Source organism: Mustelus asterias, chromosome 18 (genome assembly GCF_964213995.1).
Source record: "Mustelus asterias chromosome 18, sMusAst1.hap1.1, whole genome shotgun sequence".
NCBI classification, from domain to species: domain Eukaryota; kingdom Metazoa; phylum Chordata; class Chondrichthyes; order Carcharhiniformes; family Triakidae; genus Mustelus; species Mustelus asterias.
In genome coordinates, this window is record NC_135818.1 from 72,593,700 (window position 1) to 72,609,047 (window position 15,348).

Below are 15,348 nucleotides of genomic sequence, written 5' to 3' on the forward strand. Positions count from 1 at the left end.
ATCTCAGCAGGTCCTACAGCATCTGTGGGGAGAGAATAGAACGAATGTTTCGAGTCTGTGTGCACTTTTGGTCAACTTATCTGAGGAAGGACGTTCTTGCTACAGAGGCAGTGCAGAGGAGGTTTACCAGACTGATTCCTGGTAGGACTGACCTATGAGGAGAGATTGAGTCAGTTAGAATTATATTCACCAGAGTTTAGAAGAATGAGGAGGAATCTCATAGAAACCTATAAAATTCTAACAGGACTAGACAGGGTCGACGCAGGAAGGATGTCCCCGAGAGTGGGAATGTCCAGAACCAGGGCTCATAATCTAAGGACACGGGGTGAACCTTTTAGGACTGAGATGAGGAGAAATTCCTTCATCCAGAGAGTGGTAAGCCTGAGAAATCCGCAACCAGAAAATGCGGTTGAGACCAAAACATGGTTTCAAGAAGGAGTTAGAAATAGTTCTTGGGATGAAGGGGATCAAAGGATATGTGGGGAGAGGCAGGATCAGGCTGTTGAGTTGGATGATCAGCCATGATCATAAGGAATGGTAGAGTAGGCTCAAAGGGCCAAATGGCCTACTCCTGTTCCTATTTTTTATGTTTCTATAGCATTCTGCAAACACCTGACAGGTGGAATTTAGCACAGGTGAATGCCAAATGTGTTAGTTGAAATCATAGAATCCCTACTGTACAGAAGGAGGCCATTTGGCCCATCGAGTCTGCACCGACCACAATCCCACCCAGGCCCTATTCCCGCAACCCCAAGCATTTACCCTGCTAATCGCCCTGACATTAGGGTCAATTTAGCATGGCCAATCAACCTAACCCACACATCTTTGGACTGTGGGAGGAAACCGGAGCACCCAGTGGAAACGCATGCAGACACAGGGAGAATGTGCAAACTCCACACAGATAGTGACCCGAGGCCGGAATTGAACCTGGGACCCTGGTGTTGAGGCAGCAGTGCTAACCACTGCCACCATGCCGCCCCCTAAACTTTACCCACAGGCTCCATTTTTATCCCTGACCTTTCTAATGCATGGTAATGATCTGAATAATATAAGGACAGCATGAAACTGAATAATCAGAGAAAGGTTCCAAATAGGATGCACAACTAAGAAAGTGATATGTCTCTCCTAATGCCCACGTTAAGTGCAAATTTCAAAAATTGCTACATATTGCCGGGATCTAAAATTAAAACAATAGCATACATGACTACAGATCTTAATGCTAAGCCTTTATGCATAATACATTGTCCAGACCACATCTACAGTACAATGTTTAGGTTTGGTCCTCATACCCCCAATGTTTATATAGCTATGTTAGAACAGGTACAGAAAACAGCAATGAGAATATTCCCAAGTGGATTGGGAAAACGTAAGTTATTTAAGTTTCATGATGTAGAAAGAAAGTTGGTGGTGGGGGAGGGAGGTGGGGAGATACGTAAATCAGATGAAATACTCAATAGAATAGCTGAAGTAATCTAGGATATTTCAGAGAAAGCCAAGACGGTAGAATCAGAAGTAAATAAATACAAATGGGTATAAATTAAATTTAAGAATTGTTCTATGAGAGAAATATCTTTACTTTGAGACCAATAAATATTTAGAATAATCAAGCATATTTATTCGAGGCAACAATATAATTAGACACTATGGGGGTAATTTCCTCTGTCCTGTCCATCACGGGAATTGTAGTAGGGGGGCAGACCATGCAAAGTTCCGTTGACCTCGGGCAGGATTCTCTGGTTTTGGGGTGAAAAATCCCGCCCTATGTTGGGTGTACTGACAGGATGAATTTTGACGGGCCAAATGGTCTTTCTTTATCTCTGACCTTTCTAATGCATGGTAATGATCTGAACTAACTCTGAGAGCATTGCTGCACCCTATTAATGTAAATGAATCATACAGAATGTGTCATCTAATTTTTATGTTATTTTGAAGATATATATTACTTGATGTTTTTGGGGTCTTGAATTGTTTAAAAAAATGTGTTTTTGACAGCAACGTTTACATTCTGCAATGAATTGACTGTTTTGTGATCACATAACCTTCAGCAAAGTAGAATCGGTGGGCTACATTGCGAACGCTTGAGGCAGAGTTTACTTTGAAAGAAACAAAATAAATTAGACGTAATTTGAGGTAATTTTTCAAAATTGCCTAGTTTCCTACATATTCTTGAAAAATAAATGTTTCTCATCAGAAGGTTGCGGGATTCAAATTCCGATGGTTTGATAGTTATTACTTCCAATGTTTCAGCTCTTTGTACAGAAAATTGTCAATGGCTTGTTCCAATTAGAAATGCTATTACTGGGAAGGCCAAATTAAGGCTCCGAAGATAGGGTTCAGCAGCTCCACTAAGGATTCCAGATGCCCTTCAGAGAAAGGAGTAAGTCACCTTAAGCTCCAGATGAGGTCTGGGAGCAAAGCCCTACGATTTCCACTGGCAACATTTAAAAGAAAGAGTTCATGCAACACTGTGCAGTGCATTATACCAAAGCATGTCTTCATAAATAGGGTCACAATTGACCAACTCAGTGCCACTTGTACAGCTCTACAATAAATGGCTCTATATTTCATTTTTCTTGATGTAAAACAATCAAGTTGACCCCTGACTTTTAGCCAAAATGAGATATGGGACTCCTCCAAGAGGTTTCATGCACCTGGATACATGTTCGGAGTTTTACACCAGATATACGACCAATGACTTTTATACAAACATTTCCAGAAATATATGGGAGACCAACACGACAAGTCACTTTCTAGGTCCTGTACACCTTTGATAAAGCAACGTCTGACAAAGTCATTTCCAATCGCTACTTTGTACATTGCGAGGCACCATCGTGTGACAAGTAATATTTCACAAGGCGTGATGTGGCAGCAATGAGATTGATTGTGATGTAAAACCCAGAACTCTTGAATTTCAGGACTTCCAGGGATCGTTGACACTTGTACTTACTGCCTGTTCAATTGGAATGTCATGGCTTGTGAGATATCAGTTGTGACTTGCTGCAAAATCCTTTTCTACCACAGTGGAAAATCTACAAAGGAAGATTTCATTCAAATGTGGAAATTTGATTCTGCTGAACAAAACAGAATCACTTGTTTCGGAAAATACTGTTAAGTTTCCAAGAGAAATTTTGGGATTTGCAATAATCTTGTTAACTGGCATTTAAATTAAACTACAAGCTTGTTGTATCCTTAAAAAGAAATAATTGAGACATATCCTCCATACTACTCAGGACACAAGGATACGAGCAATGGAGACACAACTGTTGGCTAACATGAATTTTCTGTTGATTGGAATAACATGGAGGAAGAATGGACCATGATACAAGAAGATATTAGAAAAATTACAGACTGGGCAGTTGAACAAAAAATGAACTTTAAATTAGATAAATGTGTAAACAAGATGGCACAGTCACACAGTGGTTAGCACTGCTGCCTCACAGCGTCAGGATGGATTCAATTCCGTCCCTGAGTGACTGGGCGGCACGGTAGCACAGTGGTTAGCATTGCTGCTTCACAGGTCCCGGGTTCGATTCCCGGCTCGGGTCACTGTCTGTGTGGAGTTTGCACATTCTCCTCGTGTCTGCGTGGGTTTCCTTCGGGTGCTCCGGTTTCCTCCCACAGTCCAAAGATGTGCGGGCTAGGTTGATTGGCCAGGTTAAAAAAAAAAATTGCCCCTTAGAGTCCTGGGATGTGTAGGTTAGAGGGATTAGCGGGTAAGATATGTGGGGGTAGGGCCTGGGTGGGATTGTGGTCGGTGCAGACTCGATGGGCCGAATGGCCTCCTTCTGCACTGTAGGGTTTCTATGATTTGATTTGATTTATTATTGTCGCATGTATTAACATACAGTGAAAATTATTTCTTGTGCGCTATACAGACAAAGCATATCATTCATAGAGAAGGAAATGAGAGAGCGCAGAATGTAGTGTTACAGTCATAGCTAGGGTGTAGAGAAAGATCAACTTAATGCAAGGTAAGTCCATTCAAAAGTCTGACAGCAGCAGGGAAGAAGCTGTTCTTGAGTTGGTTGGTATGTGACCTCAGACTTTTATATCTTTTTCCCGAAGGAAGAAGGTGGAAGAGAGAATGTCCGGGGTGCGTGGAGTCCTTAATTATGCTGGCTGTTTTGCCGAGGCAGCGGGAAGTGTGGACAGAGTCAATGGATGGGAGGCTGGTTTGCATGATGGATTGGCTACATTCACAACCTTTTGCAGTTCCTTGTGGTCTTTGGCAGAGCAGGAGCCATACCAAGCTGTGATACAACCAGAAAGAATGCTTTCCATGGTGCATCTGTAAAAGTTGGCGAGAGTCATAGAAATCATAGAAACCCAACAGTGCAGAAACAGGCCATTCGGCCCATCAAGTCTGCACCGACCACAATCCCACCCAGGCCCTACTCCTATATCCTTACACATATTACCCACTAATCCCTCTAACCTACACATCTCAGGACACTAAGGGGCAATTTTAGCATGGCCAACCAACCTAACCCGCACATCTTTGGACTGTGGGAGGAAACCGGAGCACCCGGAGGAAACCCACGCAGACACGGGGAGAATGTGCAAACTCCACACAGACAGTGACCCAAGCCGGGAATCGAACCCAGGTCCCTGGAGCTGTGAAGCAGCAGTGCTAACCACTGTGCTACCGTGCCGCCATGTCATAGCTGACATGCCAAATTTCCTTAGTCTTCTGAGAAAGTAGAGGCGTTGGTGGGCTTTTTTAACTATGATGTCGGCATGGGGGGACCGGGACAGGATGTTTGTGATCTGGACACCTAAAAACTTGAAGCTCTCGACCCTTTCTACTACATCCCCAATGATGTAGACAGAGACATGTTCTCCTTTATGCTTCCTGAAATCGATGACAATCCCCTTCGTTTTATTGACATTGAGGGAGAGATTATTGTTGCCACACCAGTTCACCGGATTCTCTATCTCATTCCTGTACTCTAACTCATCATTGTTTGAGATCCGACCCACTACGGTGGTGTCGTCAGCAAACTTGAAAATCGAATTGGAGGGGAATTTGGCCACACAGTCATAGGTGTATAAGGAGTATAGTAGGGGGCTGAGATCACAGCCTTGTGGGGCTGAGGATGATTGTGGAGGAGATTTTGTTGTTTATCCTTACTGATTGTGGTCCGTGAGTTAGGAAGCTCAGGATCCAGTTGCAGACGGAGGTGCTGAGGCCCAGGCCATGGAGTTTGAAGATAGGTTTCGTGGGTATAATGGTGTTGAAGGCTGAGTTGTAGTCAATAAATAGGAGTCTGATATAGGTGTCCTTGTTATCAAGGTGTTCCAGGGTTGAGTGCAGGGCCAGGGAGATGGCATCTGCTGTGGACCTGTTGCAGCGCTAAGCAAACTGTAGTGGATCCAGGTCGTCCGGGAGGCTGGAATTGATTTGCGCCATGACTAGCCTTTCGAAGCACTTCATAATGATGGATGTCGGAACCACCGGCTGATAGTCATTAAGGCGCGCTGCTTGGTTTTTCTTTGATACTGGGATGATGATCATCTTCTTGAAGCAGATAGGGACCTCAGATTGTTGTAAAGAGAGGTTGAAGATGTCTGTGAATATTCCCACCAGCTGATCCGCGCAGGATCTGAGTGCTCGTCCGGGTACCCCATCTGGGCCAGTGCTTTTCGTGGGTTGACCTTTGAGAAAGCTGCTCTGACGTCTGCAATGGTGACCCCAGATACAGGTTCATCCAGGGCTTCCAGGGTGGAGGGCATGCTCTCGCTGACCTCTTGCTCAAAACGGGCGTAGAATTCATTGAGCTCATCAGAGAGGGTTGTGTTGGAGCCGGCGATTTTACATGTCTTCATCTTGTAGCCTGTTATGTCTTGCAGGCCTTGCCATAAATTGGTGGGAATGGTGTGGCTAGCCTGGGACTCTAGCTTGGTCTGGTACGATCTCCTTAGATCGTATCTATTCTGTGTGGAGTTTGCATGTTCTCCCCGTGTCTGCGTGGGTTTCTTCCAGGTGCTCCAGTTTCCTACCACATTCCAAAAATGTGCAGGTTAGATGGATTGGCCATCCTAAATTACCCCTTAGTGTCCCGAGTTGTGTAGGTTAGATGGATTAGGGGTCACAGGGATCGTGCAGGGAGGTGGGGGGGGGGGTTTGGTCCTGGGTAAGATGCAAAGTTGGTGCAGACTCGATAGGCTGGGTGGCCTCCTTCTGCACTCAATGATTTTTTAAATTCATTCGTGGGGCATGGGCGTCACTGCCTGACCAGCATTTATTGCCCATCCTAGTCGCCCTTGGAGAGCAGCTGAGAGTCAACCACATTGCTACGGCTCTGGAGTTACATGTAGGCCAGACCAGGTAAGGACGGCAGATTTTCTTCCCTAAGGACATTAGTGAACCAGATGGGTTTTTCCAACAATCGACAATGGTTTCATGGTCATCAGTAGATTTTTAATTCCAGATATTTTTTATTGAATTCAAATTCCACCAACTGCCACGGCAGAATTCAAACTCGAGTCCCCAGAACATTGACTGAGTTTCTGGATTAATAGTCCAGCGATAATACCACTAAACCATTACCTTCTTCTTTTCTATAAGGATGGCTTTTTAAGGATTATGAAGCAAAGACATGGAATTTTAACACCCCAAGACTAGTAGGTTTGGATCAGATCAGCAGTTGACAGTTAAACTTGACATCATCTCATCTTAAAACCACCTATTTAACCAAGGTGTAAGAAACTGGTGACCAGCCAACCCACTCCCAGGAGGGTGTTTTAATACCTTAACCATGTTAGCAGCCTCTGCTTTGTTCTTTTACAGGTTTGTCCATGGTCAGCTGTGTTTCCCAGACCTTGTGAGGACATCCTCCTACATTCAGTGCTCCACTCCAGGCCCCTGAGACTCCCTCTCCAACAGATTCTCCATTTACAAAGGTTCTGAAGGTCAAGGAGAGGGCCTCCCAATCAAGATCAAATTATTTGAGGGTTGGAGTGGCTCTGGCGGCATGGTGGCAGAGTGGTTAGCACTGCTGCCTGACAGCATCAGGGACCCGGGTTCAATTCCAGCCGTGTGTGGCTGTGGGGAGTTTGCACTTTCTCCCTGTGTCTGCATGGGTTTCCTCCAGGAGCCCAGGTTTCCTCCCACAGTCCAAAGATGTGCAGGTCAGGTTGATTGGCCATGGGAAATTGCCACTTAGTGTCCCAAAATGTGTAGATTAGGGGGATTGCCGGGGTAAATACATGGACCTAGGTAAGATGATGAGTCAGTTCTGACTTAATGGGCTGAATGGCCTGCTTCTGCGCTGTATGGATTCTCTGAGCCCCGTTGGAGAATTTTAATCAAAATTAACTAAATTTACTCAATTAAGAAATTCCTAACAACATTCCATTTTTTGTAGCTTTTACTTTAATCCAAATCAGAATCCGTGTAAATTCAACATGGATTAACATACAAATATTGTTGAAAAAGAGACATGTCAAAGGGAAATCAACAATTTATACTGAATGAGAAGGGGTTTAGAGAGATTCACCAGGATGCTGCCTGGGCTGGAATATTTAAATTATGAAGAGAGGTTGGGTAGTTCTCGTTGGAGCAGAGAAGACTGAGGGGCAACCTGACTGAGATGTACAAGATTATGAGAGGCATGGACAGAGTGGATAGGAAGCAGCTGTTCCTCTGAGATGAAGGGTCAGTTACGTGTGGACACAGGTTCAAGTTAAGGGACAGGAGGTTAGGGTGGATGTGAGGAAACGCTTTTTTACCCAGATGTTGATGATGGTCTGGAATGCGCTGCCTGGGAGGGTGATAGAGGCGGGTTGCCTTGCATCCATTAAAAAGTACCTGGATGAACACTTGGCACATCATAACATTCAAGGCTATGGGCCAAGTGCTGGTAAATGGGATTAGGTAAGGTCAGGGGTTTTTCACATGTTGGTGCAGACTCGATGGGCCAATGGGTCTCTTCTGCACTGTATGATTCTATTCAATGAAAATGTTGATTGGTTGCCAAGTAGACAATGATTCATAGAAGCATTGTTATGGAGGGTGGATCAGTTGATGGTAACTGACACAAAACTGCCAAGAATTGTTCAAAATTTAAACCATGCAGTTTGACCCTAATTGTTAAATGTATTGATTTGGGGAATGAATCAGTGAATGGCTGTCACTTTCTTTGTTTAGCTGAAACAGGCACAATGTGTCGACTTGTTCTTTCCATCTGCAAAGAATACGGCTTTAGAATTATTGAATATATGCAGCTTCTAGTGCAAGCAAATGCACCACACTGTGAGCCTAACTGACAATCTTAAATTCATTGTCAACTCAATTTTCATGGGATTATTTAACAAATGTTGTCCAGTCATGGAATCACATCTAATGTTGGGCACCGTGCTTTGAGTTTTGCAAGCGCGGGCTGGTTGGGTATGGTCTGTATCTCGTCCATTGTGAATAGTGGCTAAGACATACTGGCCAGAATTCTCCCATCCTGCTCGCCACTGAAATTTTAATGGGCGGTTGTGGACAATGTGAAACCCCATTGACAGTTGGGGGGAACTTCCGGCTTTTAGACCGGAAGATTTCCACCCAATGTTTGATACGACCCACCAGTCTGTGGAATGCATGGCTTACATACCAATCATCACACAAATGAGTAAGTTGGTATATGATTTTAACTGAAATGTAATGAAAACCATATACCACCTCATTTGTGTGATCGGCAGAATATCAAGCCTTTCTGATGGATATGTTTCCAATGAGCTCACCCACATAATATTCAAATCAGTAATCAAGGGTCAATTAGGCTTGTTAACAATCCAATTGATCACAGAAACCCGACAGTGCAGAAGGAGGCCATTCGGCCCATCGAGTCTGCAACGACAACAATCTAACCCAGGCCCTTTCCCTGTAAACCACATATTTACCCTGCTAATCCCTCTAACCTATGCATCCCGGGATGCTAAGGGGCAATTTAACATGGCCAATCAACCTATCCCGCACATCTTTGGAGTGTGGGAGGAAACCGGGGCACTCGGAGGAAACCCATGCAGATATGGGGAGAATGTGCAAACTCCATAGAGACGGTGACCCAAGCCAGGAATCAAACCCAGGTCCCTGGAGCTGTGAGGCAGCGGTGCTAACCATTGTGCTACCCAACAACACTTCATTTATTTATTTAACTAACAGGGAACTTTAACTCAGCAAGTAACATACCAAATAAAATAAGATTCCAATGGAATGCTGTTCAAATATATACAATACTCATTCATTAACCAAAACATAAATATAATAATAGAATTCAGTCACCCTCAAAAATACAACCAGGTTTGTGGCTTTCGGAATCTTTTGGAGTTCCTCTGTTGATTCGAATCCTCTGATTCTAAGTTCTTTTTGATTTGGTACCTTTCTCCAGTTAGGTGGTGCATTCTCTTAAGAGGTATACGGTGGGCAGAGTTGAGAGCTGCTCTCTCCCTCTCAAGGCTTGAGGGGTGGCAGTTTTTCTGCTGCCCTTCTGTTTTTCCCACTTGCACTCTTTAATACCTCTGATGACCTATCAATTTTCCTACAATACAATTGGTCTGATGTTGTCAACACCATCAAATTCAATTTCTATAGGTTCTTGGTAACTGCTTTAAATTGATTGGGCTAAATGAAAAAACGGGTTGTCTTGTCAAGACTACTGCTTGACTTTTTGATACATATGTTTCAGCTTGGACTTTGTATGTACTTTGCATTTTAAATCTCCCAAGCACTGAAACAAAACACCAGCTTTTAAAGGGACAGTGTTCTTTTTCTCCAGCATTTTTACAATTATTTACATCTTTACCAACATCAAATTCCAACTTCACAAACCCAACTCCGAAACAATAGCAAGGAGTCTATTTCGTCTGAACAGGGAAGATTTCTTCACTGAGACTGAGGCACCGATTTTACTCAACAGCTGACTTGCTATCCCACCATTGCATTCATTTTCCTTCAATAAATAAAATCTTGTGGGGCAGTGGTAATTTGCTGATTGGAAATTATGAAGTGAATGGTTACGAATACAAACCCAAGTCCTGGAGCATTCAACATGCTGGCAGCAACAACTACTCTGACCCTGATGGGGAATTAAGTGAAAAGGTTTTTCTTTCAAAATTTCCTGATTTTTGAATTCAATCTGACTCCACTGTTGAACTGTCCAAATGGGATCTTGTAATTGGAATCAGATAGTGCTGCCTTGCGGAATGCAAATTTTTACCTATTGTTCCTTAACTTCTGCAAACACTTTGCACTTGATTCCCATGGGGAACCTTTCTGCAGTGTGCAACCATACTTAATCCCTTTTATAATTGACCTTGATAATACGCTGCCCATATCGTAAAATGCTTGAACACTTCACCCCCCCGCCCACCCCTACATAATAGAATCCTCCTCCTTCTTAACACCCCAGCCTTAAATGCAAAGCATCACCCACCCTACCCAACAACCCCCACCCCCCCGCCCAACACCACCCACTCCCCGCCCAACACCACCACCCCCCCCGCCCAACACCACCCACCCCCTCAGCCCAACACCACCCACCCCCCTGCCCAACACCACCACCCCCCCAGCCCAACACCACCCACCCCCCCAGCCCAACACCACTACGCCCCCCGCCCAACACCACCCACCCCTGCCCAACACCACCCACCCCCCCCGCCCAACACCACCACTCCCCTAGCCCAACACCACCCACCCCCCCGCCCAACACCACCCACCCCCCTGCCCAACCCACCCAACACCAACCCCCCCGCCCCACACCACCCACCCCCCCGCCCCACACCACCCACCCCCCCCGCTCCACACCACCCACCCCTCCCCGCTCCACACCACCCACCCCCCCGCTCCACACCCCCCACCCCCCCGCTCCACACCCCCCACCCCCCCCGCTCCACACCCCCCACCCCCCCCGCTCCACACCCCCCGCCCCCCCCACACCCCAACCCACCCAACACCAACCCCCCCGCCCCACACCACCCACCCCCCCCACCCAACACCACCACCCCCCCGCCCCACACCACCACCCCCTCTCCCCACACCACCACCCCCTCTTCCCACCCCGGCCCCCTCCCTACCCAATACCTGCACTTACCGGCCTCAGGGGTCCATGCGTCTCATTACTTTTCTTGCAGTCTCAGTAGCGGCTGCTAATGTGCTCCTGGTGCTGCCAGGACTGATGAAGCTGCTGGCCTTTATAAGCCTGCCTGTAGCATGTAACGGCTGCTGGTTGGAGCAGGGTGAGCCAGCTGACTTAGGCTCCATGTTAATTTTAGTTCTGGCATGGGGCTATCCATGAAGGTTAAGTCCACCACCTTCCACCCCCTTCCCTTGTAAAATTGTATCCACACCCCCAGGATTCCTGTCCGAATCTCCATCCTTCTTCCTATATAACCTGCTCCCGCTCAAACCCAGTTACTCTGCGCAAACACTTCTTACATCTTTTTTATTCATCCGTCCAACTATGTGCAGTGTCACCAACATGATTTGGAAACCGGTGCAGTCACATCCAAATTGTAATGAAGTGGTAATGATGCAAATTGCGTTACTACTTATCTCCTTCCCATTACAAAAGAACAAAGAACAGTACAGCACAGGAAACAGGCCCTTCGGCCCTCCAAGCCTGTGCCGCTCCTTGGTCCAACTAGACCAATCGTTTGTATCCCTCCATTCCCAGGCTGCTCATGTGACTATCCAGGTAAGTCCAAAGAATTAAAACACAATTGGCAATGTGGGTGTCGCTGGACATGGTTAATTGCCCTGGGGAAAGTGGTAGTGAGCTGTTCTCTTGTCCTGTTGTGGTGTTGTAGGGAAACACATGGTGCTGAAAAGTAGGAATTTCCAAGATTTTGACCTGCTGACTTTCAAATTGCAAATAGTCACTTGGTTATGGCTGGAAGTGTATTCCCATTTCATAGTGGTACCAATTTGCCATTTTAGTTTAAGTGATTTCCTTTTTTGTTTCAAATTGTATGTGACAGTTCTCCTCAGTTCAGGAAGATTAAAGAAATAGAAGTCTACATCACCCAATGGGAACCATCTCATTAGAATTGCCACGGCATCAACACTCTTTAAGGGTAAAGTCTTTTTTTAAACAGTGCATTCACACTCTCGTGTCAGTGTGAAGCCAAAAACAGTTTCACTAATTGTGGATTGTTAATTGGATGTAAAGGCTCATCTGTTACAAAGCTGAGTGAAGCTCTAACCTTCTTATTGGGCCAGAGCACCAGATGCCAGCTGCATTTACACTACAGTTGCAGTGCAGATGTGAAGAAAAATGGTTCTATAGCCATGCTAGATGGTGGTGGGAATGCACTATATGCTACCATTACAAATTTCCCTAAATTCTTTAACCTTTACACACTAAGTTCTTCTCATTTGCTCACTTTGCAATTCAGTGGAAAAGGGTTTCAGCTGAGAACAAAAAACATAGAATCATAGGATCGCTGCAGTGCAGAAGGAGGCCATTCGGCCCATCGAGTCTGCACCAACTCTTACCCAGGTTTGCCCTGTAACCCCACATATTTACCCCACTAATTCCCCTAACCTATATATCTTGGCACACTAAGGGGCAATTTAGCATGGCCAATCAACCTAACCTGCACATCTGAAACACAGATGATCATCTCACTGGAATGACTCTAAGGTCTTATTGAGTTCATTGTGGACATACTGGGAATCCTGGACTGCTGGGGGATTGACCACAGTGTCATACCGACACATGGACTGAATAGCCTCACGTTCATCTCATCTCTGTGCTGACCTCAGTCATAGTGCCATCTGGCCACCGTATTCTTGGGCTAATGAGACCAAAACATTAGGCGTGGGCAGCAGGGCAGGTGTCGGGCACTGGATTTTTAACCTCAAATGGCTAAAGGGTAGGAAGGAGGGGAGTCACTCTTCAGGGGTTGCCTTTGCGCATTGTGGGACAACCCCCTTTAGATTGAAACCGCCCTCTCCCACTTCCCTCTCTTAAATCCATCTGCTTCCCTCCACGACTGCCATTGCCCTTAACAATCGCAAACCCTCCTGGCCCAGGACCCTAGACTTACCTGCTCTGGGGATCTGAGGTCTTGGGCTCAGCAGCTGCCACCGACCCCCTCCTGGAGCTTCCAAGGCTGATGGAGCTGCTAGTCAATCAGTTCCAGAGTGTGGGACTGCCATCCCAATGAGGGGCGGAACGCCCACTCACCCCTCGTTAATGAACCTCACAGCACCTTATGGCTAAGGGCTGCTCAGCTTGGAGTTGATCAGCTTCATGCATGGGGGTTGAGGGGTGGGGGTGGCGCCGTCAGGTCTACCCTGCGCCCCACCCCCTGCCACGGTACAGTGTGGCACAGCAGCACAGTGGTTAGCACTGCTGCTTCACAGCTCCAGGGACCTGGGTTCGATTCTGGCTTGGGTCACTGTCTGTGTGGAGTTTGCACATTCTCCTCGTGTCTGCGTGGGTTTCCTCCGGGTGCTCCGGTTTCCTCCCACAGTCCAAAGATGTGCGGGTTGGTTGATTGGGCATGCTAAAATTGCCCCTTAGTGTCCGGAGATGCGTAGGTTAGAGGGATTAGCAGGTAAATATGTAGGGATATGCAGGGCCTGGGTGGGATTGTGGTCGGTGCAGACTCGATGGGCCAGATGGCTTCTTTTTGCACTTCAGCATTGCTTTCTATGTATTATTCAGCCCATAGAGATTGTTATTCCTGATGTGTTAAGAAAATGTCTTTAACATTAAAAGTGCCGTGGGCGGCGCAGTGATTAGCACTGCTGCCTCACAGTGCCAGGGACCCAGGTTCGGTTCCCGGCCTCGGGTCACTGTCTGTGTGGAGTTTGCACATTCTCCCCGTGTCTGTGTGGGTTTCCTCCGGGTGCTCCGGTTTCCTCCCACAGTCCAAAGATGATGTGGAGATGCAGTGTTGGACTGGGATGGGCACAGTAAGAAGTCTTACAACACCAGTTTAAAGTCCAACAGGTTTATTTGGTAGCACGAGCTTTCGGAGCACTGCTCCTTACATCTCTTAATTCACCTGATGAAGGGGCAACGCTCTGAAAACTCATGCTACCAAATAAACCTGTTGGAATTTAACCTGGTGTTGTGAGATTTCTTACTGTGACAGTCCAAAGATGTGCAGGTTAGGTTGATTGGCCATGCTAAATTTCTCCTGAGTGTTCAAAAATGTGTAGATTATGGGAATTAGCAGGGTAAATACATGGGGTTGAGGGAATAGTTCTTGGGTAGGATGCTGAGTCAGTGCAGACCCAAAGGGCTGAATGGCCTCCTTCTGTAATGTAGGAATTTTCGCATCCATGTTGGGGAACCATAAACAAAATTAGCTAAATTAGATAAGCAAGTTAGGTTGATTGGCCATACTAAATTGCCCCTCAGTGTCAGGGGGACTAGCAGGGTTTATACATGGGGTTACGCGGATAGGGCCTGGAGGAGGATTGTTGTCTGTGCAGGCTCGACGGGCCTCCTTCTGCACTGTGGGAATTCGATAAACACTCTGAACACAATGTTGCCGGTCTACATACAGGTCAAAAAATTATTTGAGTACGTGACATACATGATTCAAATTAAACGTGACTTTATGCTAGTTGAATCGGAGGAAAGGAATTTAATAGAAAGTAAAGTCAAACTCTTGATCAGACTAATTAAGTAGGCCAATCTGAGTGAGTGTCCCTCAGCAGTCTCCATTGGGCCTTCTGTTTTGTGGCAACAACATGACTTCACCAGCAGGCTAAAGTGAATCTAACCGGAAAGCATTTAAAAGTCCTATCACAGCTGATTATTATGATTGCTGCCTACCTGTAAAACGCCTCTCAGTGCGCTAAAAGATATACTTATCTTTAAATGGACATAAAGAGGTGTACTTTAATGCAATGATTTTCTTTCCTTTGGTAAATAAAGAGATATTCCGTAGCAGCTGGAAGAAATCTTCTGAGTCTGCTGAAATCAATTTGTTTTAGCGTTCTGCCATTCTGCCTTGATAAAATTGAGACTCTTACATGCACGGATATTATAATCACATTTTTTTTTCATCTAAGCAACCATTTTCCTGTCAAGGAGATCCCATTTGAAAAGAAAAGCAGCAAAAGGATTAAAGATCACCCTGCGCCCATTCATGCATTTACTGTAGTCAACGGTAGCAGTTCATAGAGACTCTTGACTCTACCTAATGTCACAAGTGGATCAAGCAGCCAGTAGCAGTATTGGTTATTGTTCATATTTGCTTCAATGATCGAATGCCGCTATTTGTCAGGTTTGTTTTTGTTGCTTTTTAAGATTGGAGGTCAATTTGTAAAATGATTGCGGCTCCATGATTGCAGGCTATGACCCAGAATAGAATAGAATCCCTATTGGAATAGAATAGAGA